This window comes from Cydia splendana, chromosome 1, assembly GCF_910591565.1.
Source record: "Cydia splendana chromosome 1, ilCydSple1.2, whole genome shotgun sequence".
Classification (NCBI taxonomy): domain Eukaryota; kingdom Metazoa; phylum Arthropoda; class Insecta; order Lepidoptera; family Tortricidae; genus Cydia; species Cydia splendana.
The window spans coordinates 5,869,257-5,891,149 of NC_085960.1; the positions used below are offsets into that span (position 1 = coordinate 5,869,257).

A 21,893-nucleotide genomic window follows, 5' to 3' on the forward strand; every position below is an offset into this window, starting at 1 on the left:
GGTTTTGCTTGTTTAAGCGCTGGATAAAGACGCTACCCCATACAAATAAAGGTATCTTTTTTTGATATAAGGTTCATCTAAAATATACTTAAGTACCTACCTATTTACTTAATTACACATTTAACATGGTATTTTTTTTCCGAACTTAGTTCGCAATTTAACAGACTGCGTGTGAACCTAGTACCTACTACTACTAGACACCTACTTTCAAAAAAAAGTTGAAAAACTAACATAGGTACCTACAGTACATTAGGTAGCGCAAATTAGTGAGCCAATTCAATTCGCCAATATATGGCACTGTACACAAGGATACTACCTTCTAGTCAAAAAATTTTGGTGTTTATATTTGCATGAAATAATGTGAAAGTTTGTACAGTTGACGACAAAGATTTGTTTACACTTGGACCTTGCGCCTTTGTAATAAGGCAAAAAATGTAAACATATCTTTGACGTCGACTGTACGGTACCCTCGGTGCGCAAGTTAAATTAATTAGCACTTGACCGGTTCTTTTTCTATAAAGTGTCAAAACCTACTTAAAATTGAATAAAGGGTTGTAAACCAAGTGTACGGCTGCCGGCATCGAGTGGTCGCGACTAAGGGCCCCTGATTTAAAGCGTAGGTGGTTGAGGGCGTAATTTAATTTCTGACGTTTCTGTATAATTGTTAAGTGGCGTTGTAACAACATTTACTTTATAGCCGTCGTCAATAAAATTTGGTTAAAGAGCGCTCGCTTCTAGCGCTACTACAGAGCTGTTAAGCGAGGAAGGAAAATTAATAACAATATTAAAACGTAATAAATATAAGAGCCTCGGTAGAGAGTACCATTTGGAGTTGAAACTCTAGGTCCATGGGGTCCCAGCGCGCACAAGTTGTTCGCAGAAATCGCGAAGCGTCTGGTTGACGTAACGGTGACCGAAGAGCTGGCGGCTACCTCGCACAACGTATCAGCATTGCTACAGCGAGGAAATGCCGCCAGCATCCTTGGTACAATGCCTCAGGGGCATCTTTTAGCTTTTTGAGAACAGATATCACAATAACAGGTGTCTTTATGCAGATAAAAAATACTTAAAATTTACTTATATCAGGGTTTATACATAAACTTTTTATCTGTGACAAGTGGACAATGACTAATAATATTCTTTTTAACACTTCAAAGTCGTTCCATTCCTTAGCCAAAGTGAGAGAGCGTAAGAGGCTTTTTTCTTATCACACATACGTCCTTTTTGATGTTAGACGGAAGAATAATAAAGCTGTGGTCTGAGCTGGTTCCATGCGGGTGTTATGAGTGGTTTAACAGTCGCAAACTGTACAGTTACCTGCATAATGTGCATTTGTGTTATAAAATTCACCGAACACAATATACAGTTACCACAATATTGTAGTATACTGTACCTATAGCGTTATAAGGGTCACGAACCCGTCGCCAAAAAGCCGCTCCCATACAAAAGAAGTTGCGCTCTCGTTTTAAAGCGACTAGGGGCGTAGCTAGAGGATATGACGCCGGGGGCAGTCACCAAATTTGCGCCCCCCCCCCCATCGGTGGCTAACAAGCATACGACTTCCTGATGGTAAAAGGGGTGTTGTATACGCGTTTTTATAACTTTATAACGACCCTTTTATAACTTGTACACCCCTTTTTTTGACCACCCCATACAGCCCCTCGAGAAAACCTTTGGGGGAGGAAATTTCTCTTAAACCGCACAGACAAGCGACATGCTTAAATTATATGAAACTTCCCATGAACATTTATGTACAGTCAGCACAAACTATTCGCTTTGCACCCCTGCATAAAAAATATGCAAGGGTGCTAAGCGAATAGTTTCGCAACATATATCTATCTCTGGTACTAGTTTTCGTTCCTAACAATTGTTATACAAAGGAAATATAAGTTATTAGGAAATAAGTACATGTTCTTAGTATATTTTTTATCAATCATGGAATAGAAACGCCTAGATACTATGTTTGACTGTACGTATCATTGTACAGGTTGAATGTAACCGCTGAGAACTATACTCGAGTGAGATGTCGCATGCGCATAGAAGTAGAACCGGCTGCTATTTGTGCCAAGTGCCTAATCATGCATCAATGATCCACGAGAATAGGTATGAGAATAGAATAGAATAGAGAGCGTTTATTAGTGGCAAAATAAAATGAGAAAACAACACGTAACACAACTTAACATAAGCCACGAAATGGTACCGACTCAGCATGATGGTATTATCCAAAAAAATAGCAGACGCCACTGGTGAATAGTAGAGCTGGCAGCTTCCTCGCACAAAGAATAAGTATTGCGATACAGCGAGGAAATGCTGCCAGCATCTACGGCACCATTCCGCAGGGGAATAGTTTGTAGTTATTTATTTTAAGATTAGGATTATTTATTTTTAGATTTAGTTTTTAAGTTTTATAGGTTAGTTATTTAATTATGTTTTATTTATAGGTTTGTATTGTAGGCATTAAATTAATGACTTATTAAATAATATAAAAAAATAAAAATAAAAAGCCTTTTATTTCTTGAACATATTAAAAATTGTTTACATACCTATTTTATTTATGTTTTAAATAGTTATTCAAGAACCCCGTGTTCACAGGTGAAGGCCTCCTCCAAAGCCCTCCATGTATCTCGATCCTTGGCCACTTGTATCCAATTTGGCCCGGCAATTTTGGTAACGTCATCTTGCCATCTCATAGTGGGTCTTCCTTTCCCTCTTTTTCCTAGAGGTCCCTTCCATGACGTTACCCTTACTGTCCAGCGCCTGTCTTGGGTACGTGCTACATGGCCTGCCCACCTCCATTTAAGTTTTTTGGCATAGCTGAGAGCATCTATGCTCTTTGTGTGTTGTCTTATTTTTGTATGGTTAATCTTTTGTATTTTTTTGATGTTTAGCATACTACGCTCCATTCCGCGCTGGCAAGTCCTTAACTTTTCCATAGCTTTTTGGGTAAACCTCCACGTCTGACAGCCGTATGTCAGACAAGGTAATAAGCATGTATTCATGACTTTAGTCTTCAAGCTAACCGGCATGTTACTCTTAAATACTTCTTTTAGCTGCCAGTATTTGTTCCAGGTCTTTTGTGCTCTCCGTTCAATTTCTAAGTCGTTGTTCATTTTATTAAAACTTATCTGTTTTCCTAAGTATATGTATTGTTTTGTATAAGTCAATGGCTCATTTCCTACCGTTATGGTTCGCTCCTTGCCATTTGTCATTACCATAGTTTTTGATAGGTTCATTTCTAGTCCCACTTGCACACTGGCCATATGTAGCGAGGTAATCATATATTGTAGTTGTGAGCTTGTCTCTGCGAATATTACCAGGTCGTCTGCAAAACGAAGATGATTTAAATAGCTGCCGTTTACATATATTCCTTTGTTCTTCCAATCTAGCTGTCTAAAAATAGTTTCCAGGATCGCTATAAACAGTTTTGGGGACAGAGGGTCTCCCTGCCTTACTCCCCTTTTGATAGGGAAGCTCGGACCCATGGTTTCAAGCTTCACTTTACCGGTACTGTTCCTGTATAGATTTTTGATAACTTCTATGTATTGTTGCTCTACTCCTTGACGTTCTAGGGTCTCCCATATCCATTTGTGTGATACTGTATCGAAAGCCTTCTGGTAGTCAATGTAGGCAATATAGAGACACCTTTTTTTTTCTTGAAATTTTTCTATTAGTTGTTCTAAGCTGTGGATATGGTCAACCGTTGAGAAACCCTTTCTGAACCCTGCTTGTTCTACTTGTTGATTAGGATGACTTATTAAATAACAATAAAAGTTGCCAAAAAAAAAACAAATAATAAAAGGAGTATTAGAAACTGTCAAAATGTTGTACAGTCACCTGCAATAAAATATTACACAACGAAGGCCGCAAAAATATCTGACTCGATCTTATTTGTAGAACCATAAGAGCGTGTCACATATTTTTGCGGCCTTCGAAGAGTAACATATTACTGCAGGTGACTGTACCCTGTACCATCTCGTATCTTGTCCCAGTGACAATCAATATGAAAGTTGCTAGGGACCTCATACTATTGTCACTCTGACAAGGTAAGAAAAGGTACTGAAATTAAATTCCATGACTGAACTAACAACTTCTGTGATTTTACGGTTTTCGAGTAAGATTAAGAGTAAAAGATTTCGCCCAACGTGGTTTTCGAGTAAAGTTTAATGAAGTTGCCAGGCTAAAAAGTGGTGTGGTGGGGTACCCTCCACTTGAATTGCCCCCATAAAATTCTCACAAATGAGACTTAAATGATTTTAGGCATTCTAGCTCTTAGTGTTCCTAATTGCACTATTGATTGACATTGGTATTAATTTGAAGTACATTTAATACCTTCTCATTGGCGTATTTTGATAAAATACTTATTATTATTTTGAGTTTATTTAAAAATACTGTGTATGGTTATCGTTCTAAAAAGCCTAGTTATTCTTATGATGTAACGTGAGTGTTTTTATTTAAATCGTCAGTTAACAAATTACAGCTTTTCTCTGGGACAACCTCATATTGGTCTGATGGCTACTATTATGTAAGCTGGCTACTTCAATATTGTCTCTTTGAGTGATCGATCAATTTATTAGGAAAATATTTATACATTTAGAGAATATTATTTTTATAACACTATTTTATATAGGTACATTCAGACTATAAAAAACTATAATACTAACGTATATGAATTCATCTCTGTGCATCTGAGAACTCTACACGACATAACAATATGTAATTTTAGCCCAATAAAAAATATAGTAAACTTGCCCCATCGTCTGAAAGTCCCATTATACCAATTCCTATTTTCATCATCATCATAACCTACTCTGTTGGGCACATACCTATTTCTATTGGGTTTTGAATTTCGGTCCAGAATCGCGCAGGTTTCATCATTATACCTAATTATGTTTTCTTTAAGTACCGAAACTCGTCGAACATAAGTTCCGAAAAACTCATGAGTACTGGTTTAAATCCACAATCCATTGCTTCATCTTATGTTATTTTGCAAGCTTTAAGCTTAAACTATTGTTTTGACATCAGCTGACAGACTTCACTGAGTCTAGTTACACGGCGACCAATCAGCCCACTATCCCCGTAACAAACGATACCCACCAGTCGCCAACCCGGCCGCGTTAAAAACACATTTTTTCCCACCACACTACTCCTCCAAAACCACTCTTCAAACCTACCGGCTATTACCTAAACGACCGTATTTCTTATCGTTAATAATTCCTCAGTAAAACCACTTCGAGTTCTGCAAATCTTAACTGCAGTTGTAGAAAACTGGTTGTCTCTTTCTTTTGTACGGTTAGTGGGTCGTGTGAGCGAGAGCGGAAAGCTCGAGTCTTGCTAGCGGGACATCGACCAGCAGCTTTCAGAAAAACTTAGGTGAGATGCAGTGCGTTGCAACTTGGAAATTATGCTTAAAAGCTTTCTACGTATTTATCGTGCACCTACCTATCAAAATTTAAAAAAGTCGGTTATTGTAATAAAATTAATAGGAATTATGCTTTAGCATCTCTTTCTACCAAATAGTAGGTAGTTAATTGTGTTTTTTCTTGCCAAAAGCTTTTTTTTATTAAAAGGGTTTTATTTATTAAATATATATATTTTAAGAAAAGTTTAAAGTATTTCATTACATTATACACATTATACATACTTATACTCTGTATCTTCAGGTATTTAAATAAAATCTACATTCAAATGGCTCCTGAAGCCCGTTGTAGGTAGATGAAAACATTACATGATCAAATAATGTAGGTTAAAGTCAAGTCGTTCAGTGACTGATCCAGGCGGTTTTGTATTTGGTTGGTTAATTAATAAATTACTACTCGAAATTAATTAAATAAGTACCTAAAGATACAGACTATAGCTTCAGCCCATTTATGTGTTTATTTTATTTGTATATTTATTAAATAGAAAAGTATTGAAAGGGAGTTGATACCTAGAGGTCATCAGCTTTTTTAAACATTTTTTCTATTTGCCTGTTTGTTTTATTACATAATTAGAGTTCAGGCGGCTTAGCACGGTCGCGTTTTTATCCCTTGTCACCATGCCTGTCACGTTCTAACAAGTATGTAAGTGCGAAAGGGACGCGCATAGTGATAGTCGATAAAAATGGAACCGTACTGAGCCCGCAGAAAGAAGAGCGCTGTATGTATAAAATTGTAGGTACCTACTTAGTGTATTAAGAGTACAATAATCAAATCATCGTAGGTATAACAACAGTTAAGCAAAAATTATTATTTATTTGTTACATCCCAAATTCTTTTCCACAAAAGCTCCAGCAAGTCAACCTAAAAATAATAACCAAACCGAGTTACAACGCCACACATCCGCCGCTACTTGCCCCGTGGACATCGACAAAAACCGTGCAACCTGCCTTCGTGTGTGTGCGTGCATACCAACGCACACACACAGCCGCTCCGCATACCGAGGCGCGCGGGCGCACCGATCGCTGCGTTTTGCATCGAAGCCTCAGTTCTAAAGCTACTTTTAGGGTCATCAAACGCTTTATAGATTTAAAACACGTCAAAACTTTATAAATTAACAACCCTAGTTCTAATTTAAAAAACAGAACAGTGCGTGTAAGTGACGTGAAGTGCGATGAAAGTTTTGATAGTAACAATTTCAACGTGTTAAGTTTTAAATTAAGGTTGTGTTAAGTTTGTGGTTAAGTGAAAAGTGCTGGTTAACTAGGTGTGGTGACATCAGTGCTATGGCAGGGTTTGCGAGGGGTTGAAAGATGTGGAAGGACACTTTCTACGTGAAATCTGTAAGGAAAAAGGAGACCAGCATATAGGTGAGTTTACAATGGGAAAAATATTGGAAAATCATTGATAATTTTAGGCTTACTTCCAAAACCCACTTGCACCATCCTTCTAACCCGGGGTTAAGCGGTTAAACAGTTAAGTTAGTGTCAAATTGGACTGGTTACCATGGCAACTCCAGGTTTAACCGGTTAACCCCGGGTTATTGGAATGGTGCAAGTGGCTGTAATAACAATTAATCTCTTGTCTGTGTTATGATAATGACTCTGACCAAATTTTTAGTCATCTTGCATTTTTTCGAGAAAGATTTTTCTGCTCTACCTAGGTTTGAATTTGAACCCAAGATTTTTGATCACATATTAAGTACCTATCAAAATACTAAAGAAGACGAATAAAGTTCATTCTAAGGTACAATTTATTGTAGGAAAAAAAAAACAGTATTATTTCGTACCTTGTCACAGTGATATTCAATATGAAAGTATCTAGAGACCTCATACTGTCACTGTGACAACTTGACAAGGTACGAAATGGTATCTACTGAAATTAAATTAAATTAAAAACCGTACCATAGAGCTTTGACGTTTGTCACAAAAAGTCCTTATTCCCGTATTTCCAGTGTGGTCCAATCAAATAAGAGGAAAGTTGCGTGTACAAACAAGCATACATGCCTACAGCCATGTAAAAGTGAGCAGATACGCCAGCTTATGGATGTTTGTAACTCCATGTCTGTCACATGCACATAGCCGACCTTTGAAATGTGCGTACAGGTTTGTACACTCCTTTTTTGAATAAATTTAAAAAGAAAGCTTATTTTTTTTTTAAAGTAGACTGCGCTATAGCAGCATACCTGTTCTAAAACGCCTGAGTACAGTCACCTGCAATAATATGTTACTCAACGTAGGCCGCAAAAATATCTGACACGATCTTAGGTATTTGTAGCGACATTATAAGTGCGTGTTACATATTTTTGCGGCCTTCGAAGAGTAACATATTGACTGTACACAAGTAAGTACCTACCTTAATCTTAAATGATATACTTAGGTACCTACGATTACTTAGTACTTAGGACCTACTTTCTTTGAATTTTGAAGTCAGTTCCATTCTTTTCCTAAAATATTACTCCAGTGTGAGTTTATTAGAGTTAGACCATGATAAGTCTGTAGCGACTTTGTTAGCCCAGACTGTGCAAGTGTTATTTTAAACGTCAAACTTCTACGTGGGCCTTACGAGGTTATGAAATGACAAAGGATGTAGACGAGACGGCTGCCTTTAGACTGAAATACCCTGAGTCTTAGTCAGATAAGGGCGTAAGTCAGTTGAAAACACAAAGCCACTTGAACTTTTTGTACCTAACACTGACTGCAAGATACGTGCGGTTCGGGTGTCGGTCTAATTCTTATAATAAAACCCAACTCAGCTGTCTGTCCTTAAATTAAATCAATGGTCAGTCAGTTGTTTGGTATGGGACCTTTGCAAAAGTTATTTTTGGAATTTTGTCGGGATTTTTAAAGATTACTTGGGGATGGTGATGCAGTGTCACTGCTGCAGGTCGTGTCATGTTGCAACGCTGTATTGCCATTCGGTTGGTTGCTGAATGTTGAATCGTCGTCTGAATCTGGCCCAAAGTAATGTCTTTTCGGGGCTTATTTATTTCTCACTTCTGGACAAAAACTTTTTTCTCTATTTCTCTCGCTTTTTTAGTGAATTAACTAAACTGCCAGCTACATCTCGATGTCAGTACCTACTGATATGCTTACCTCAGCAAATGGCAACCGTAGTCTCGAGCATATAGAAATCATAAACATCGCAGATGGTTCACCGTGGCTGTGACCGTGGTAGTACCGGTGAAACCGTTCATAACAAGAGACTAGTAACTACTGTAACTAATAGGTCTATCCCTGGTCATATTCAGTTGGATAACCCTGAATTCCTGAACTCCACAACATCAAATCAAATCGTTGTATTTTCCTTTAGTTAGTGGAACACCTAAATACTAAAATCCTCATTTCTAAAATTGGTTGCACAATAAACTGCTCCTAGTCGGCTACATTATAATTATAAGAGGTAAAAAAAATACATAAATAATACTGCCCGATTCGAACTTCAAGATACGTCCATTAATAAATCTAGAAACGATATGGATTAGATGTGTCAGTGTCAAAAGTGACGTTTTTGTTAGAAGAAACGACACTGACACTGACATATCTAATCTGTATCGTTTCTAGATCTATTAATTGACCCTATCTTAAAGTTCGAATCGGGCCGATAGTAAGTTTTCCCGCTAGTTCGCATTTCGAACACAATAATGGCATGTCAAACGGTCCTGTCGCAAAACCCGTATTGAGACGTCGGAAATAAAGCTAAATTAATTATGTTGAATCGCGATAGTCGCTGCAGACATACCATTTTCGTGCTAGAGTCGAGGGCGAAGGTAATAAACACGCGATCTTAAGCTTTCTTAGTTAAAGTCTGTAAGCAAAATAGGGTATTTTCCTGCTAGTCAAATTTTTAGAACTGTCAAAACGATTTGCTAATGGAAATGGAAATTACATATATGAAACATTACATCGTGCCGTCACGGTCAACTCACCTACTGTTTATATTTCTATCTGATTTATTAAATAGAACTTGTGTTTAAAAATAACTCCTGTCTGTGTTTTTCTAATAATTATCTGGTGCTTTATTTCTTGCATGGTGTAAAATAATTTATTTTAAATACAGTATAATACCCTATTGTACATCTTTCTCATGATCATTTTCTGCGATATTCTGCCCACGTTGCGTTTGTGTTTTCTCTCCAATTTCTGCCTTATTATAATCAGGTGCATGTCACGCATTGTATTGATCGTTTTCAATTGATCATAACAGTTTTCAACTGTATTTTCTCTATGTCTCAATGGATAATGGTCTGCAGGATGAACGTTCTAAGGCAACGCTTTATTGACGTATCAAAGCAACTCCATATTTGGCTCATAACGTTAAAGAATAGGAATAATAGAGCGGACAATGGTATTGCGGATAGGCAATGCGGGGTAAGATGGGTAGTATCTAGCCAACACTATAACATGCCCATGTCTGGGGAATTTAACTTTATTCTCAAGGTAATAAGAACATTGTCTGAATTTGTGGGACGCAAGAGTTATGGCAACCTGTAGCCTCCAAGTGATAAATATTTAACAAACTCTTTTACATATCCTGAGGGGTTTTAGGGCGGTTTTATATCTGAGAATGTATTCGAAAAACATATTTTCTTAGGCCATTATTGTTATTACTTGGAAGCTAAGATCAAGGATGCCTACGCTATAATCTCTTAAAATCTTCACTTTGTCTCTGAAGCAGGTGTACACTTTTATTCGTACAAAATTCCACTAACCGATTTTTCTGGGGACGATTGCTTCAGAGTTCAGACTAGTTAGTAATACCGAATGGTCTTAACTTAAGGTGACATTCGCATGGCAACTGTAGTGCGGTGTCGTTGTTGCCGCCGCTGTTTGACGTTAACATCATAATCGCGGCAGTAATGCGGCGGCGAACGTCACTAATTTTATCGCGGAAATTGACAGACGAGAAACAACGAAGCCGCAACAGTAATGCAGCTGCAGTTGACAACCGGAGGGCACCTTTATTTACGAAGCTAATCCCGAATGTATATACCGGCGTAAATTTTAAGTAGGTAGTATATTTTTGTATTATGAATTATTTATATGCGTACTTGATATTATTTCAGGGTTAAGCAACTACATATGTCATTCTCCTAGTACAAATAAAATGTCTAATTCGGTCTGTGCAGGAATTTGTCCCTAAATGAATTAAATCAAACTGAGTGAACATAAATATTGATATTTATCCCGGTTTGTGTCCCTAAAATAACCAGTAACTCATAACTCTCGTCTCCTCAACATGGTCATCTGAAACTGGATTAAAATTAACTCACTTTCACATTCAGACTTTAAGGATGAGCATCCGCTAAAATGAGGTCAATGCTATTTACTGCCTTTATCGAAACCAGAATACACACCGTGAGTTCCAATAACCCGACAAACTTAAATCTCTTATTCCGTACGGAAACGGAATGAGTAAAAATGTTATACTTATCTCAAATATATAATTGTTAATAAGTATAAAGTGCGTTATTTTCTGGAACAAAATAACTATTTTGCGATTCTTGCGGTAGTTCCTAGTTAACATCACGTTTAGTTACGTATTGTTATAACAATTAGAAATGAAATGGAACGGTAATAACAATTAATTACTGTGGGCTGTGACGTTCTATTAATTAGGCACAGTACAAGATTGTGTAACTATTTTTAGACATGTCAATTTTGAAACTAAAGTATACTTAGGTTACTATATTTAAACTGTACAGTTTTGTCAATACTTTGTATAACGATTTTATAAGAAGCATTTTTGAAGTTTGTCGGTCATTTGGGCCCACGGCGTATACCATGACAGGACGCTATACTTATTATTACTTCTGAGAATATTTAAGACTGTATCCAACAACCAAGTTTCGTTAAATCCACTTTAAATCAAATTCGTTTCCAGTATTTGTTGCCAAATGCATTTTTTTTGCTCATACTAGCTCGCTGGTTCCTATTCCTACATATTTTAATGGATATTGCATTGCATAAACTTAACGTAAACATTTGCTAAATATATCTAGGTATATCTGTTCAGCAAGTGGTAAAAAAGCAAATTTTGAAATGAGTAAACAACGTAGGCACTTACAATTATCGCATTTTAGCAAAAAAGTTAATAGTACATTACTACAGAGGCCGGGACGAAAGGGGTTGCCGGCCGAAGACATATAGACGGCCGAGCGAAGCGAGGCCGGTTAGGTCTGAGCGCGGGCAACCCCATTTCCCGCCGAGGTATGTATAGTGCTTTTCTCAAACATGCAATGAAATAAATAAAATAAAAAATCCACGAAACCCAAGTTTTATTTATAGAAAAAACTAAAAGTAAACTATACCCAAAATATAACCAACACGTACCTATATCATTATCACGCGTATGTTTTACACGAGTCGTGTATTTTTACTACCCGTATATTTTCATGTATCTTTGATTTTTTCGCCTTGTATCCGTCTGACTGTCGTTTTCGTCACATAAGTTTACATAGTCTTTCATGTTGATATCATGTTTCACATACATCGTTGCTTTATGCACGGAGTAAATAAGTATAATTTCCACAGTGTTGACGAATTTGTAGTTACATTCATATTTTAAAATATGCCACAAAACTGTTTCTAATAAACTGTAAGCCATTTTTCTTAGTTACTCAAATAATAAAATTGTCATAAGCAAGCATATACATACTTCGTCTTTGACTTGGCGGCAGAGGCAGCAAGTTATTAAAATCACAATTCTGCTTAGGTACGCTGCCAATTCCAACGCCTACGATTACAATTAATATTAATTTCATTATTTCGTCGGAACTCATATTAAAGTCAAAAAATCAACAACGCACCATAAATCCAATAAAACAGAATTAATATTTTTCAACTTTACCTCCTTAACAATTTAAAAAATATAACTACGCGTGTTTGAGTAGACCTTTTTACCGCTAACGTTTAGATGAAATATTTTAAATGTTTTTATTGGTGTAGTTAAATTTATAATTTAAAATTATAGAATGTATTATTTATTAAGTTCATGTTGATTTTATACAAATAAAACTGCAAATTATAGCAAACATTGTTTTTTGTTTTTTTTTTATAGGCGTAGTGGCAGTGTGTTATTATGAACCATAAAGCAAATACTGCCTCTAGTTTTTTTAAATGGATGAATGCCACGATGCTGTGTCACAAATATCTGTGAAATGAAAATTAAAAAAGAGGACTTTGCCGGCCTAGGCCTGCAAGATGTGTATGAAATTCCATTAACGACCTTTTGTCCTAGCCGAACCTGAAACGTCATACTTCGCAGCCTACGAGTATTTTATGGAACATAACATCAATATTTCATTGCATGTTTGAGAAAAAAATATTAGGTACCTACCTACAGTGCTTTATGCTAAGATAAGTGCCCTAATGGATAATAAACTTATTTCGCTTGAATTAATTTTGGTGTTATCTCAACGTGATTAGGCAGTTCATCAGAATATCAAGTAGGGAACTTGTTTATGGTACAGTTTAGATAAAAATGTATACCTACCTATTGCATTACGTTTATACGATCACGTTTATAAGTAAACATATTTTTGGCGTCTATCGCGTAGTGTTTAAACAGTACTCCTTAGATTTCACGGGCCTATAAATCCCGGTCTTTTGATAGGCTTGCGTGAGGATATAGATCCAACACGTAGAGGCCCTTTGGAGAGCTTTAATGTCATGTAGAACAGTATTTATTGTTAAGAAGTAAAAAGTATTTTGTGTTTGAAAAATGTTGAGAAGCCCCTAAAATTTTTTTTTCGATATTCACTGCAATCGGATAAGATTCGGTAGCTCAGTGGCTAGAAGGCGCTATCGCTAGTTTGAATCTCGTCTGAGGACATTTTTTAACCGTTTTTCCTTTATTTAAATAAATCTAAACTATTTGATACTTACTACAACTCAATATATTATAATTAACACAAACAATAAACACTGTTTAATAATCCAATTTAAAAATGTTTGTAATCATTTAGTACCTACAGTATAACGGCTACAGAAAACATTATTTTCTCACCGCCCTCACCGGATAACTAGTTTCGCACATTTCAGACTCTAAATAGCCTGATTAGGTTAAACACAACAGTCTCGCTTAATAAATAAACGTCAGTACCACTTAACACAACCGGACATCTGGCTGAGCTCTCATCATTGTATTCAAAGCTGTTTTTGCTTCCAATAAACATGTATTGTCTGTATTGACAGTTGAGACTAACTTTGTTGCATGTAAAAATGCGTCGGAAAGAAACGTTGGCAAACAGCTCCCCTCTTCACTTCTCGTTATTGTATTTAAATGGGGAAATAATATTTCTTTAAATACGTTTTTACAGTATTAGGGTTAATATGTTACACGTTACACAACGAAGGCCTCACAAATATCTGACACGATCTTATTTGTAGAGACATAAGAGCGTGTCAAATATTTTTGAGGCCTTCGAAGAGTAGGTAATATATTATTGCAGGTGACTGTACCAGCAGTGTGCTTAAATCTCCGGTGGATAAGAATAAGTCAATCATGACCCTGACACTTAATTTTAATTAACAAAATGTTATTTTCCGAATATAACAATTGTCAGGCATGTTTTTTCTCATTTAATAATTTACGTACAAAGTAGATATTTTAATTTATTGTTTCAATATTATCAATATCCTACTACTGCCAAAATCTTCAGCAATGTATGATGTTTTCTGAAACTGTAAACTAGATTTTAAGTAAATAAATACTTAGTGTAAGGTTTCAAAGTAGGTATTCATTGTAACAATTCTATCAATATTTATAATGATACCTAAATGACAGATGATATTTCGGTAACGACACATACCGAAATCGGAACATCTGTAAGGTTCCCAACATTTGCATAAATAGATAATAATCAATTTATCACTTCCGATCCGAGGCAGAGTGACGCTGGCAAAAGTGTGTTAATGTTTAGAAACCATGCAAAAATATATTAATGACTTCGTTGAAAGGGTTATCTGATACGGTTCCAATATCCAACAAGCCGAATGTTTGAGTGATTCATTCATTTGACACGAGCATATTGAGGAAGTAATACGCAGAAAGTGATAATATTTATCGCGTTGCGTTACTTTATAAGCTTGTAACCTCCGTTCGTATTTTTTATCTTTTTATATAATTTATAGATTGCATTGGAAGGTTTTGGCTTGGACACAAAATGGTTTGAGTTTGTAATTTGCCTATTGCTTTTGAACTTCAATTATTAACAGCCATGCAGTTTTCTTTTTCTGGTTCAATAATATTTACCACTTTTTGCATAGAAACGCTTTATATCTCCATATAAATGGATAATTGAAACGGCTATCTTTCTTAGGTGACGGTAGCAACTGCCAATCAAAGTACAGTATCCTTCAGGAAGAAATGGACGGACGTAACTAGGTACTAGCTGCTCAAGTTATCTGACTTTATAGCTCTTAGCTCGACATTGCTCAGAAGACGCGTTTAATAGCAGGAAGTAAGAGTTAAAGCCAGGCGGTCTAGACACCTTAACTACCACATCAAAAAAGACGTAAGAGCATTACCATTTCAAAAACACAACATTCCTTTCGCATTAGGAAAGAAATAGCCAGTATTCTAGCGAGAAATTTTAAAAGGGCGCAAGAAACCTAAAAAACTGGACGCATAGGTTGTTATGGAGAGAATGTCGGTTTATCTCCGATCGACAGATAAAGTGACAGAGTGATAAAACACGTTTTGCTTCATAAATGGGGCTAGAAAGATAAAATGCGCTAATAACTGAACTAACGAAGTCGTTTAATATGTATGCGTCAGAAATGAATAACGTAGTAAATGTTTTTAATAACGGTTTTTTCATATTTCTAGCACACTTATATCTGATCTGACCCTTATGAACTAGTTGCTCGAGGTTCGTCGATGCATTGTTTGTTCCGCGGGCCAAAGTAGGTCTTGGCATGTGGTACCTACAAGTATGTCGCTATTTGCTTTTACTATTTTATCCCATAGACCAGCGGTCGGCAACCTTTTTTTGCGTAGTTTTAGTAGCGTAGTTAACGATGAGTAAGTTGACGCGGGCCGCACTTTGTTAATATTTATGACTTTATCAGACATTGTCGTTTCTCAATATTACATAGCCAGAGAGGCTCGCAGGCCGCAAATGACAGTTTCACGAGCCGCATACGGCCCGCGGGCCGCAGGTTGCCGACCGCCGCCATAGACTATTAAGTTTTCATAGTCAAAGTGATTGCTGCCTGGCAATTCCAGTGTTATACGCTTCAGTAACCGCACATTTAAATGTATCTGCAATAAAATACGACTCCACAATTAATACTAAGATTAGGAACACGTAGATAATTTCTCTTGCAATCGAAACCTCACCTTAAGCTTTAATTTGTCCGCAACCACTAATGAAAATATGTATTTAAGTATTAATCTAGAAATCGACATTTCACTTCAGGTTTCTCTTCATAGAGTACGTGACGGGAATTATAGGCCAAGAGCTTACAGTAAATCAGTACTCCAATTACTTCATACACGTATATGAATTTATGTTAACGAGTAGGGCTACCGTTTATAGCTGATATTAGAACATCCGGTAGTCTAACGTTTTATTATAATTTGAGAGAAGTTGACGTTTATGTCGATGACCGACCAGTGCAGCGTGTTAGCACTAATGGTGGTTTAACCTTCCATATTGTATGTTGTGGTCAAAAATCGTGGGTTCCAACCTCGATAGTGAAGAAAAAAATCTTTCCCGAAAAAAATGTTAACAAATGACTAAAATTTTCTCAGGATATTTATCATACACAGAAAAGAGGTTAAGTTAGTCATGTCATAATTATGTTTTATATATTTAAGAGCAACACTACATGCACTGAACAAATTCGGGATCATGTTTATGAAACTTGTCTTTAACTGTTATCATGAAAATCATAAAGGAATTTATTATAATTTGTTGGATTGGATGCAAGTTATTGCAAAAACGATTAACAAAGTGCTAAACACATTAAAATCTTTTCCATATAATTATCAGCTATATTATACAGCGAGCTCAGATTATTGTTATTATATACTGTTTTCCTTAATACTAATACCGCATAAATCACCCTGGCATTAGACAGGCTGGTCAATTTGCCAACTGGTCGCTACCAGAGCAATCTGGAGAGAAAGTATCCACAACCTTCAATTAGTGATTAGTTATGCCAGTAAAGCGAATGAACGCTGATCCGCTTTTAATTGTAAAACACCTTCATTAAAAGACCAGCCTCTTCTACTATAAAGCCGCGCTCACGGAGTTTGCATGGGCTCTTGATTCTCATGACATTTGATACTACATACATTGTATTTATAGTTTGTCAAAGGACTGTCTCATTTCAATCATAGACACAGAGAATCATACTATCTTTGTCTTACACTAGTACTAGCACCCAAAAGAAGATGAGTATATAGTTTTCCTGGTTGTTACTGACTGACAAATTGGTTTGACCAACTATAATATTTAGAGTTTCACGGTATCTTTTTTACTATCTACATATTCCGACTGCGATGGGGAGGTTTATGCGTTACAAGTTGCATTATGAATATGCTGTGTGCAGTGATCGCCACATAAATACCTAATTATACTTAACCGACATAGTGGCAAATGTACATTCAGAATATGTAGGTACCTACACACAGAGTTAGTTGCTCCTCAAAAACATCTTAATCAAAGTAATCAAACTGATAAAAAAATAACCTATAGATTGAGATGATTCCGTTGATATTTATAACCTAATTAGATCGAGTAGATACGGGCATAAGACCCCGCACTGGAGAAAGTAGAAAAGAACACCAAAACTTTGTACCGGCCTTTAACTCATTCCGATTTGTTCGGTGTTTGCCTGTAATCAAATTTTACCTAAAGTTAGCCTAACAAGACTATCTGTACTGTTTTCAAGTACCTAGGTAGTAGTAAGTAGGTTTTCAAGTCATTAGGCGTGCATGTGCTGGGTGCTGGGCTGATGGTGGAAAACCCCAAATCATAAAAAATAGATTTTTTCTATTTTTAAAAGAATTAATTTAAGATCAGTAGTTAAGTTTGTAAATATTCCCTGGAGCGCCCCAGAATTACCGTAGTATGGAACTCCTATACTAGTTACCAGCACACGTGTCTGTGTAGGGCGCTCCACGGGATATGCATGTTTTTTTTTATGAAATAAACAGATTCTTTTTTTAAATTTTTTTAAGTGTCATAATTTTATTGTGGGCAATCAAATCGATATAGTTTTTAAAGAACACAAATTTGCTTTTAAGAATAATTTAGCCCAATTAGATTCAATGAACCTTGAATAAACACATGAGTCCTAATAGTCCAAATGTTGTTTAAAGTAGTTTGTGTCAACATGGAATCGATGAAGTCCGATTAACAGCATCCCACGCACTTTAATTAAAAGCTTGTGAAGCTTCAATGGCCGTATTGGTCGTATAGATCGTGTATACACGGCTTTAGCAGAACTGGGTGCTACAAACGCGTCAGATGTGAGATAAATGGCGGACAACTTTAGATCAATTGAAGTGGATATTCGTAGCGTAATGAATGTGGGGAGAAACGCTACTTAATATGCAGTTACTTTCCCTGGTTAAGGCGGGGTTGAGGGTTTTAGTGGGAAGTGGGGTTAAATTGTACAAAATGTGCAAAGGTTTGGTAAACTTTGATTTTGAGTTTCCGTTCTCGCCTGTTAGAAACGTCACATTTGACACTGACATATCTAATCCATATCGTTTCTATTAAATGACGTATCTTAAAGTTAGAATCGGGCAGTTTATGTCGCGCTATACCTATAATGTTGTACATGATTGCAATGATTAAATGATTAAATATTTGTAGCCTTAGAGTATTTGTATATAGTTCACTGCGTGATAATTAAATCATTACCTACGTACATACTTTGTTAATGTGACAACTCTGCAATTAGGGTTACCAGATACAAATTTAGAATTTCCTGACAAAATTCCTGATTTCCGAATATTTTTCCTGACATTCATATTTTTGACGACGCCCCCCCCCCCCTTCGTCTAGCCGTTAGCGATGGCCACCCTATTAAGCCGATAGCCGCATTTTATTAATTTGAGTTTTATTTATTTATTATTTCTATTAATTTCAGTAAATAAAAAGGTACTTTATAAAAAAGTCTATCAATTCAAAAAAATCCTGACATTTTCGTGTTCCGTCCCCATTCCTAACAAAAGGCCAAAATTCCTGACATGTCAGGAAAATTCCTGTCATCTGGTAACCCTATCTGCAATTGGCACATATAGTTAATTTTTTTAGCATTAGAAAGAACTTGAAAGAAGGTAAGCGATCTTGACATGTCTTTTAATTGAAAAACACTTTTTAATAATCAGTAACTATTACTTATGAAAGCAGAAGAATATAAATGATCGTATTAGATTATAATTGTTACATATTTGCCGTAACTTTTTTTTAATGTGTTTTTCAATTAAAAGACACATCAAGATTGTTTACCTTATTTCTAATGCTAAAAAAACGAAATATAGGCCTGTGGATATTTTTGTAAATATTCGCATTTCGCGCGCAAGTCTAAGGCTATTACGGTTTAAACTTCAGAAAATCTTTGACTGCGAAATTTCCGACGTGTGCAGGCGAAAATCAAAGAATTATGTACGATTGTATCATATCATATTATCATATTACGTGCAGTCGGAATCGTCATTCATTTTGCTATGGAAATTGTCAATAACACCGACGAGTTCAGGCCGCTGCAGTAGTGTCGGAGCAGTAGTGCAGCTGCTGGAAATGGAATGTTACCTTTAGTGTGAAACTGACTAGATTAGACATAAGAATGCCTAGAGCTGCATAAGCAATAGCTAGCGAAGGTCGTGAGTACCGTTATCGACCATCTTTCTTTTTATCTAACTGTTGGAGTGAGATCACAGCTTTAGCGCCACATGTGAGTAAGAACAACACTTAACTAATCACATGTAGGCCTTATGTCGTTTCAATAAGATTCACGATTAGTCAGTTAACAGCGTGGAAATACTTGTAGGCAACTGTGCGACTTAAAGGCAAGTGAACCTGTTAAGTGACTTTGTTGCCCGAATGATATGGGATTCATAAGTCCTCATAAATACAAGTTTGAACATTTCTTATAAATCGTTTCAATCATTGAATATTCCATTAATGTCCGTAAAAGACGAAAAAGGATTACCTAATATTTCTGAGAACTCACATCTTCTCACCATTAGGTAGGTACCTAAAGAGTGGATGCTTGTAGGCGCGAGGCGGCTTGGCTTTAGGGAGTGATAGGGAAAGGAATGATATAATAAAGCCAGATTATTAATGAACCACACTTGTATTGAGACTAAAGTCGTTTTACACCGATGTGAAAAAAATGCATGGACACATTATCGGCAGAAGGTTATAAAACTTACAAAGAAGAAACGACTTTATGTATTGATAAAAAGTTCCCCGCAAAAGCACTTTGAAGGCGTAAAACAATAATGTTCGCAATAACGGGGCCATTTTGGGTTTAAGTTCACACCCTATAACGTATAATTGGGCAATTCCCAAACTAAAGCAGTAAACTGAATACTCGGACGATGGGGATCGCGTGTCTTCACCCATCATTTCGCAACTCACGCCATCTCGTGGGAACTGAGGAATCGTTTCACACAGATCGGTTGTGATCAGTATCTTGACTCAATAGACTTACCTGTGATGTTATTCATAAACAACAACGCCTGTCAAATCTACCAAGCTACGAGTATTGATATTGTTTGTCCCTATCTGTGATTTTTACATTTCATTAGGCCTAGCACATGATTGGCGCGTCAGTATGTCGCGGCGAGATAGACTACCTGTCTTTTTCTAATTATGTTAATAAAAGAAGGACGCGTAGTCTATCTCGCTGCGAGATACTGTCGCGCCTATCATGTGCTAGCCTGGCTGTTTCTAAGAAAAAAGACAAAGTATTACACAATTTTGCTGTTTTTGGAATAAGGAGTTTAGTATCTTCAATCTAGAGCTCTTGAAATTAAGTTAATATGACAAATCCCATGGCCACCTCCTGTCTCCATCATCAGATCAGCTCCATGTCATCATATATGGCATTGTCATCCGATTAAAATTTCAGCTCAATCATAAATCGGGAAGTGGGTCAAATTTTGCTTCCATGTTTGACTCACACTAACTAACATATATACTAACAGGGCAAGTTAAATAAAAACTTGTAATATTGGTGTTTACTAATTGCTTTCTTTCGTCTGCTTTCAGTAGTTAAAACACTGTTTCTAACTCAACCGTGATTGATATCTTAGAAGCGATTAGCTAACGTGATTTATATATTTAGCTTCAGATCCGATATGCTGATTCGGCTCAGTCACGACCAAAGCCGATGGATAAACAATGGAAGAAAGCATTTTATTGTTATTGTAAAGCCGTGTTTAGCCACGGGCATAAATATGTATACACAGTTAAACTTATTAATCACGGATATAGGATGAACAATTATAATTAACAATTGGATGAAGATGAATTTGGCTTTGTTTGATTAGATCTTTAGTATTTTTGCGCATCTATATCGGCCAACATGATTTAGGTGTTGTGCAAAATAGACAGACCAACAATGGTTAATCTTATACATAATACATATCTTACAAAACAATGTCCCGTGCCGCGTCTGTCTGTATGTTCGCGATTAACTCAGAAACTACTGAACGAATTTTCGTGCGGTTTTCATCAATAGGATGATTCTTTAGGAAGGTTTAGGTGTATAATTTGTTACGGTTTACCCGTGCGAAGCCGGGGCGGGTTGCTAGTTTATATAATTATATCCGAAACTTATTTCGACATGTAAAATTTTATAGGAGGAGACTGTGGGGAAACAGAACTTCGAAATCAAAGTTTGTGTACGAATTGAACTCAACCTCAGTGGCGTAGCGTGAACTAATCTAGCCGTGGGCGAAGTCGCATCTGCTAGGCCCTTATCTTTCACTGTGCCCGAAGGGGCCTCGCGCGAGGCCCCCCTTGGGGTGCGAGGCCGTGGGCGACGGCCCATCGCCCACGCCTAGCTACGCCACTGCTCAACCCTCGACCTCACGCTTCCTTATTAGATTAACGCTGTTTTATGTCACCTTTCGTGTTATCTGGATATGTTGGAAAGTGACGGCAAATATCTTGATGGGGCATAAACGCGTGCTTCCGGCTCATTAGTCGCTTATTTATCTTTATGACTTTGGCGCAGTAACGTATAAAATCACACGGAATGTTTTAACGGTCTCAACGGTCGACCTTAACATGTTATATCAGTTATATTTGGTTATTGTATTATACTTACGTAAATCTTCGAACAGTATTGAATATTTTCTCTTTCTCTCATTAGAGACACCTTAGACATTAGTCTAAGGGTGCTATTTCACCTATCCAATTTCTTTGTCCAATGTGTATTGCGACTAACATTTTGCTTTAATGAGAGAGCGAGACGCACTGACATTGGATAAAGAAATTGGACGGGT

General features: G+C 36.7%; 1 protein-coding gene across 1 annotated transcript in view; it reads left to right on the forward strand.

Moving 5' to 3' along the window:
- The first annotated feature begins 6,378 nt into the window (after positions 1-6,378).
- Positions 6,379-21,893, forward strand: part of LOC134790071 (F-box/LRR-repeat protein 7) — a 137,084-nt gene continuing 121,569 nt past the window's right edge. Inside the window, exon 1 of the mRNA XM_063760836.1 lies at positions 6,379-6,784. The gene's annotated coding sequence lies outside the window, so the exon portion shown is untranslated. The remainder of the gene's footprint in view (positions 6,785-21,893) is intronic.